The following is a 9243-nucleotide window of genomic DNA, read 5'->3' as shown; positions in this document are numbered from 1 at the left end:
TCTACAATTCAAACATGATATATACCTGGGTGTATGTTTCATTTTTGTTTTTTGTTTGTTTTGATTTGGTTTTGTATTGTGTTGTGGCTGGTGTATTCTGAGATTCCTGGTTTTATAGTTAACTTCTCTTACTAATTCTTGAAAATTCTCAAGGATTATTGGTTCAAACATTTCTTCTATTTTTTTTTCTTTTTCTGATATTCTTTTTCTGGTCTTCCATTGCATATAGTTACAGTTTTCATAATTTCCCACAGTTTATGGATATTCTGTTCTGTGTTTTGTTTTCTTTACATTTTCATTTTGGAAGTATCTATTGATATATCTGTGGCAAGATCAGTGATTCTTTCTTACCTATGCCCAGTCTACTGATGAGCCATCAAAGATTATTTTGAGTCTTAGCATTTCCTTTTTTTTTTTTTTTTCTAGTTTGGATATTATTAATTTATTCTAAAAGAGAGACATAGAGGGGCGCCTGGGTGACTCAGTGGTTAAAGCCTCTGTCTTCAGCCAGGGTCGTGATCTCAGGGTCCTGGGATGGAGCCCCATGTCGGGCTCTCTGCTCAGCAGGGAGCCTGCTTCCCCCCTCTCTCTCTCTGCCTGCTTCTCTGCTTACTTGTGAACTCTCTCTCTCTCTGTGTCAAATAAAAAAAATAAAATCTTAAGAAAAAAAGAGAGACATAGAAATTATTTATGTAATGAAAGATTTCACAACTTTTCTGTAATGGGCAGCTTCACTTGATGCCATTTCAATAATGATTTATTTCAGTCTACATACTTTCTATGAATATCACCATCTCTAAATAAGAAATAATCCTTGTCATCTAGAACGACTTTGGTGCCTACATATTCTGGGAGAAGAAATATATCTTCGACCTTCACACTAACTGGTTGACTCTCTCCAACCTTTCCTCCAGAGCCTGATTCAACATTACTACCATTGTTTGCAACACTTTTCCTTGAGAGTTTTCTGGAAGCATAACGCTTCCTGTGGTTATGGTTTCAGATGTGCCCTTTTTTTTTTTTTTTCTTTTTTTTTTTAAGATTTATTTATTTGTTTATTTGAGAGAGAGAGAGCAAAGCAAGTGAGAACACAAGTTGAGGGGGAGGCAAAGGGAGAGGGAGAAGCAGGCTCCCCAGTGAGCAGGGAGCCTGATGTGGGCCTAGATCCAAGGACTCTGGGGGAATGACCTGAGCCAAAGGCAGGCACTTAGCCCACTGAGCCACCCAGGCACCCCTCAGCTGTGCCCTTTCAACTAAAACTGAGGCAAAAAGAGGAAGAAAATTTTCTAAATGCCTGTTCTGCCTGACTCCAGCTTGCTGAAATTGGTTCTCTGCTCTCAAACTGCCACAGACTGTGGCAGGGAGACTCACAGTCTGATATTCAGGATCATTTCTGTTTTATTCTTTCTTAGAATTTCCATCCCTTTGCTTTATGACCCATCTATTTTTGCATGTCACCTACTTTTTCATTTAGAGTTCTTAGCATTATTAATCATATATATTTTAAATTTCTGATCTGATCATCCTAACATCATTGTTGTAGATGAGTCTTGATCTGATGGTTATGTTGTCTTTCAGACCGCTTTTTGTTTGTTTTCTTTTGTTTTATTTTATTTTATTTTATTTTAAACATGCCTTGTATCTTTTTTGTTGAAAGAAATAATGATGTGTTGGGAATAAGGATCTAAGGCAAACATGCCTATAGTATGAAGTTTTGGGTTTATCTGGCTAGGATGTGGGGTTAAGCTATATTTGCTGTAGCTAAAATTTCCTCTAGTATTGTGTTGTTCTCCCTGTTGTCTTTTGTTTTTCCTATAACTCCTAAAATAGGGCCTGAAGTTTACAGTAATTTACCTATAATTTCCTGTTATTATATAGGAACGTTACTGATGTGAATTACAAGTGTGAAGGAAGCAGTCTATATTCTAATGATTAGATCTTAGTGAGCTTGAGTTGAAAATTTTCCTTCCTTCACATCAAAGGCTAGGGCAGGCTGAAATTAGGCACTGGTTTAACCTTAGTTAGTTAGGCTCTAGTAAAATAGTTGCTCTTGAGTACAGGACTTAATAATGATCACAGAGAGCTATAGCCTTATTTAAAATAGTTAATTTTCAGGGCACCTGGGTATCTCAGTGGGTTGAGCCTCTGCCTTTGGCTCAAGTCTTGATCTCATGAGGTCCTGGGATCTAGCCCCACATCTGGCTCTCTGCTTGGCAGGGAGCCTGTTTCCCCTTCTTTCTGTGCCTGCCTCTCTGCCTACTTGTGATCTCTCTCTCTTTCTGTTAAATAAACAAAATCTTAAATAAATAAATAAATAAATAAATAAATAAATAAAAAGTTACTCCCCCCCAGCCCGCGTTAATTGCAAAAGGATTTTCTCTCAGATCTTCACAGTGAGAAACAGAACTCTTAGAAGAAAAACCCAGGAAAGAGTGGAGGCCCCCAAATTAGCCTTCTCTGGATGTAGTCCATAGTAAGCCTCCAGGAATTTGTTAATCATAATGTAACGTGTTGCTGCTGATACTGACTTTGGCTTTGGTCTTCTGCTGCTGGGCTATTTGCCCCAATAAGCTGTGATTCTCTGTATATGAGAAGTGAGCTTGAGTTGAAGTTTTTAGTTTCCAAGACAGACATTTACCCTATGAGCTCAATTCTCTGATCTAAGAAGAGCTGTTGATTTTCAGTTTATTCACATTTTTTCTGGGTGTGATGATGGGAGCATTGACTTTTAAGTTCCAACCATGTTGTACTAAAAACTAAAGCTTCAGGGACTGCATCTCAAATTCACATTCTCTGCCCACAGCAATTACTCACTGTTCTTTATTGTTGCAGACCTTTGACAAAGTCAAAATAAGGTTCTGGAAAATTGGAAAATAAAGTAATGTAAGATTAAGGAAAGAAAGAAGCAAAAGATAAATGCTTCCTGAATGATTGAATATTAAACCCTCTGTATATAGTAGTAAATTCACAGAGAGGTCTTAATTTACCTACTTCACTCAAACAATGGTCATTTTTTCCTATTTTCCATTAGTTTCTTCCTGCAATATGAGTTCTTTTGTGGCCTTTATTTATAGTAATATTGCCTGCTGTTCTCTTTATGGGCCAATTTACATCTTTTGGGAGTAGACAGGGAAAATTTCAGAATGATTTAGGAACCAGCTGGATACAGTAACTTGCCATGTTTTTTCTCTGCCTATGAAGAGAACATCTGCTAGATATGCTGAGATGGAGTGTGCTTTTGTCTTCAGACTGAATCAAAATCTTGCCATATTTCCATTCTAAAAAGAAAATGTTTCAATGGTGCATTAAAACAAAACAAAACAAACAACAACAAAACCCAACCTGTAAGTAACAATTTTTTAAGAACCATGGCAGAGTTATGTTCTATTTTAGGGTCTTGAATATAATGTACCATCACTAAAAAAGGGTATGGAGCAAAGCAAGCTGAGCCCATGCCTGCTATGGCCTTCTTTAGGTTGTTAAATCTCCTCCTAAGAAAACATGGGAAATATTAATAATCTGACCAGAACTGTCAAGGATCACATGGTGGTCTTATGCCAAGCAGATTTAGTGATACTTTAAGTAAAATAATCCTAAACAAGCTGGAGAGAAATATGACCATAAAATTGTTACCATTTTAAGGTCACTCTTTGAAATGTAGTACACCCATTAACAGCTAAAGTAATAATCCATACTCTTTTTGATTATAGTATATTACTGATACATGACTGTCACCAACTTTCAGTTCTGCCAAATGGTATATAAGAGATAGACACATTTAACTCAACACATAAATATGATACATATAGAATATTATTTTACAAATTTTAAAAAATAGATACTGATTGAACTTAGTTTTTGGTAACTACCATTACTTGCATAGACTCCCTTTCCCTACCCCCATCATGTATCAGTACTACAAATAGCCAAATACTTCCTGACATTAAAGATATTCTGTTGATGACAATAACCATCATTTACTTTATTTTAGAAAGAGCACACAAGCATGTGGGAGGGGTGAAAGGGGGTAGGGATAATGCCAAGCAGACTTTGCACAGAGTGAGCATGACATTGGACCTCAATCTCATGACTCTGAGATCAAGACCTGAGAAGAATCCAAGAATCAGGCATCCCAATAATCACCATTTTTTCCCCAAGATTTTACTCATTATTTGAGAGAGAAAGAGAGAGAGATAGCAAGAGCAGGAGGAGCAGCAGAGGAAGAGGGGGAACCAGGCTCTCTGCTGAGCAGTGAACATGATGCCAAGCTTGATCCCAGGACCCTTGGGATCATGCCCTGAGGTGAAGGCAGATGCTTAACCAACTGAGCCACCTAAGTGTCTCCATCATTTAAAATTTTAATTCTCTGGTTATTTTCATGTAACCTATAGGCTTCCAGTTACAGAATGGATAAATTACAGGAGTAATAGGCACAACATTAGGAATACAGTCAATAATACTGTAATAGCAATACAATGGAACAAATGATACATTTGTGGTGAACATAGTGCAATGTATATTCTTGTTGAATCACTAAGCTATATACCTGAAATACAATGTAACATTGTGTGCCAATTATATGCAAAAATAATAAACTTGGAATCATAAAAATATAAAAATCACTTCTTATCTAATACATAAGTATTCACCCCAAAATTTTCTCCTCTGAAAGATACTTACATTTCATTCAAGTGGTAAAATAATAAAATTACATACAAATCAATTATATGCATTAAATCAATTTTTAATTTCATCTATACTACCTCTCCTTAATCCAATCTACCATCATTCTTCTCTGATTTACTGAAATAGCTTCTGACTTACCTTTCTAAAATCACTTGTGCCCCAATTTGATCACTTATCCACTAAGCATACTGATTGACCTTTTCAAAAAACATATTTGAACTTAGGACCATCTGCTTAAAACACACATTGTCTTCCCATCATTCCTCTAATAAGACCTACAGGGCTCTACATGCCCTTACCATTGCCCATTTCTCCAGCTGTCTGTACTCAGTATTACCCAGCTTCTTCAGTCTCCCTACACATTAGGCTCGCACCACCATAGTCTTTCCCACGTTGTTCCCATTGTTTGGAACCTTTTTTTCTCTCCTGTTTGTCCTTAGTTAACTCCTACAAATCTTTTAACGGAGCATTTCCTGCTCTATTTCCTCCCCATCAGCATCAGGTCAGATCTCCTATGAAGCATTATCAACTCATACCTCCTCTTCCACTCAACTTACCACTATTGCCCAGATGAATCTGAGTCTCACTGGACATTTAATTGAGGAAGGCATGCATGTGCTGGAGATAATATATTCCTGGTACATTTTTATATGACTGGACATGCACAGGCAGACATTAAGAGGGAAAGAGAAAGAAAGAGATTGAGAGAAAGATAAATGCAGAACTAACACCTTTCTAATTGATGACACATTTTCAGGAACCCGAAATATATATTCATGTTTGCATTGAAAGGCAGATGGTGTTTATCATTGTATTAACATGAGATAGAATACAATGATTATTCATATTGTTTCACATTTGTTTTTAAAAGTTAATACAGTTGACCTTCATTATTTTAGATTCTATATTTGCAAATTCATCTACTTGCTAAAATTTATTTGTAACCCCCCAAATCTATACTCACTGCACTTTCATGTCATTTCTAAACATGTGCAAAACTGAAAAATAAAAGAGAAAAAGGGTGTCACCTGACATGGCCATTCCTGCCTGGAGTCAAATAAAGAGACTCTCTACCTGCTTGTTTCAGTTCCATTCAGAAATGACCAGAGGAGGGCGCCTGGGTGGCTCAGTTGGTTAAGCCGCTGCCTTCAAGCCGCTGCCTTCAGCTCAGGTCATGATCTCGGGGTCCTGGGATTGAGTTCCACATCAGGCTCTCTGCTCAGCAGGAGCCTGCTTCCTCCTCTCTCTCTCTCTGCCTGCCTCCCTGCCTACTCTCAAATAAATAAAAAAAATCTTAAAAAAAAAAAAAAAAAAAAAAAAAAAAAAAAGAAATGACCAGAGGAAGGAAATAGTAGGAGGTAGTGCAGTATAGTGTAAGAAGCTGTTGCTCCAGGACCAGCTAGTGGGCCTTGAATCTCAACTCTGGGATTTCTGAGTTGGGTGGCCTCAAACAAGTAACTTAACACTACTGAATCTACTTTTCTCTTTTGTTAAGGAAAGAAAATAGCATTTACCAGAATGAGTTGATGATTTGTTATGATTTAATCATTTAAATATTTACTAATTCAATATTCTTGGCAACTTTCTAGAACAGAATTAACATGAATGATAATTGGCTGTACATTAAAAATTAAATGTAAATAAAATTTATAGACTTTTGAAATAAGAATTCCATAGAGTAATACTGAAAATTGATGATCTTAAACAAAGTCCTTAATTTAAAGTGAAAATTTTTACCCACAAAGATTAAAGCAATGTTCTAAAGTAGTACAGCTATTCCCTGAGATAAATATATCTAGAACTCAGATATACTGATTCTTTCAGAGTACTAAACGTTTCACAAAATTATACAGATTCTATTTCTCTGTTTCTTTGTCTCTCTTCCAGAAAGTGACATCTGAAGTAAAAATTGAATAAAGAAAGAAAAGACATCAAAATGCAATAGCTAATATTTGAGGGAAAATAGTAATAGTGGTTTCTTATTTTCTAGAAGTCCTGTTTGTTTTCATACAAAATGGATATGTAGCATCTATCCTGAAATGTTGTTATTGTGAGGGTTAAATAAAAGGATGATTTTGTAATTTAATCCACATTTCTAAGTAGTAATGGAGAAAGTCTGAGATTAATTAATCTGCTATATAAAACTCTGTTTAAAAAACATAACAACCCAGGAACAATGTTGGATTTGAACAGAATTTAAAATCTTGCAACTCAATTTGTAAGATTATCAGATCTGGCAAGATTTTCTCATAAAAATGGTTATTATGGGCCAAAATATTAAATTTTAATGCAGAGTTATTTTTCTTTGTTTTTAACAAGCTGCCTTCAACTAGAAAATGAATGTTCACTCACTTTTTTTCCTAGTTTTTAGACAGTATTAAGAAAACAACCTTCTAGTAAAAAGCTAAAATCATATTTGATCAATTCCTCTCTATTGTGGGGCTTGACATAAGAAATCTTACAACACACTTACCTGTCTCCAAACCTATCATCTTTGGCCCAGTACATGATCACCTGCAATAAAGATCATGTTTCTCAGCCTCCCTTACAGCTAGTTGTAGCCTCATATTAAAATTCTGGTTACTGGATTTTAAAAGAAGTGTTAGGTGGCATCTTGTCAAAGATCTCAAAAAAAAGGTGGGGGGGGCAAGAAAACAAGGGAAAAAGGAAGGAAAGAAAAGGAAAAGAAAGGGGGGCAGGAAAGGAAAAGCTGGTGAAAGCTGTTGCAAATTCTCCATCCCTTATCCTCTCTTTTGTCCAACCTCCTTGAAAGTGGTATATGGAGACATGACCAGTTCCATGGCCATTTAAACAGTGTGATTACATAGGATCTGATGCTCAGAAGGGCCCCACACTTGATTAATTGCCCTGCTGTAGCCCTCATTAAATCTTTAATTGTATCTTTGAGCTTATTTTCTGTAAGTGAATTCCTGTGGGACAATGAAGGATGTGTTTGAGCAGAAGAGGTACATGCAATATACATTTCAGATGTTCATTGTTTCCTCATGTATAGAATTCCCAATTAACTATGGGTGAGACGTTCAGGGGACTATGTGGAGAAGATCAGTGATGCAAATTCAGTACAAAGTTAACATGTTACATGTTTGAGTGAGCTAGTAAAGAATGCTGTCAGTTCTGAAAGATCATATTTGTATTTGAAGAACTCCCTTCAAATTTACAAAGAAGACAGTAGCATTCTAAAAAGCATGAAGAACCAGAGAACTCCTTCCTATCCTATCCTTTCTTACTTGTGTCATTTCCTTGTGTTATCCAAACACTTAGGCTGAAAACAATGATTTGAAAGGAAAGGAGAAAGTAAGGCAACCTTTACTTCTTTCTCCTTTCAGTCTTCCCTCTGTTTTTAGTAAAGGTACAGTGTTTTGATAGATTATGCACATGTAAAAAGTGGGAAAAACCATCTGAGTCAGTTTTGTGTAATATTTCCAGCACTCTGGATGTAAGAGGTATAAAATATGAATTGTTTTTTGGTGACTACATATATGAGTTAAATGTTTTTATACCTGCATCTAAAAATAGCACTGCATAATATAAAGGTAACTGATAAAATCCATGCTAATAATTTATTTTTTTTACTTGTCTTTATTTAGAAGAGGATTAATAGCAAATAAAAAATAGACTCTAACAAGCTGAGAGAGATACTGCAAAAGAAAAAAGGAGAAAAGAAGGAATTTTATGTTTTAGTAACTTTCACTGCATCATTTCCTGTTTTTTGAAAAAGGATCCCCATATTTTCATTTTGCACTGTGCCCCAGAAATTCTATAGCTGGCTCCACATGGAGGTGATGGTAGAAATCATTCTCAGTCCATGAGACTGGGGGCCAAACACTAGCAGTGGCAGAAGGAAAGCTGGAAGCAGGCTGGGTTCCATATGACTGCCAAGAATTATAAACCAGCCATGAGCTGTTCACATCCAGATTTCCCAGAATGAGAAATAAACTACTATCATGTTTAACCAACCATTTAGAGGATGTTCTGTTATTCTGTAACTCATACCAACACTGAATTGAATAAAAGGAGTTTTAAAAGGAGCAGAACTGATTGTCATATATTTTAAATTATAGAAACCATCCTATGGTGAAGACAAAAAAAATATATCTTCTTTACAAGAAAAATGCCCACAGAGATAAGTGACTAGATGCATAATGTGACTTAAGTGATAGGTTAGCTATCCTGAATTTGTGCATGTTCTGTTATACTTTGATTTGTTTTTAAAAAATATAAATGGCCCTGAACAAAACAATTTACTTGGGTGTGGATCCTTGGATTAGATTAAATTACTATTATCTTCTTTACATCAGAGACATATATTTTATGTTCATATTATTTGAACATATTGATAACACAGGGAAAACCACTACAGAAATTAAGTGAGATCTAAGGCATTGTCCTGGTGCTAAAAATAATATCTTCTAGTGAGAAACAGGAAGGGAAATATCTTGATACTTGCAAAGCAGAATGAATTCTTGTTACTTTGGTGATACAAAGAACATGTTACAGGAATAACTCTTACAAATAAGGGAATCAGAGAAATTATGT

General features: G+C 35.8%; 1 pseudogene; it reads right to left on the bottom strand.

Annotated features, from left to right (window-relative positions):
- Window positions 1–762: 762 nt before the first annotated feature.
- LOC131823169 (10 kDa heat shock protein, mitochondrial-like) lies at window positions 763–7178 on the bottom strand (annotated as a pseudogene).
- Between the last annotated feature and the right edge of the window lie 2065 nt (window positions 7179–9243).

This window comes from Mustela lutreola, chromosome 1, assembly GCF_030435805.1.
Source record: "Mustela lutreola isolate mMusLut2 chromosome 1, mMusLut2.pri, whole genome shotgun sequence".
NCBI classification, from domain to species: domain Eukaryota; kingdom Metazoa; phylum Chordata; class Mammalia; order Carnivora; family Mustelidae; genus Mustela; species Mustela lutreola.
The sequence above is the reverse complement of the archived record's forward strand: the minus strand, read 5'-3'. Positions and strand labels throughout refer to the sequence as shown.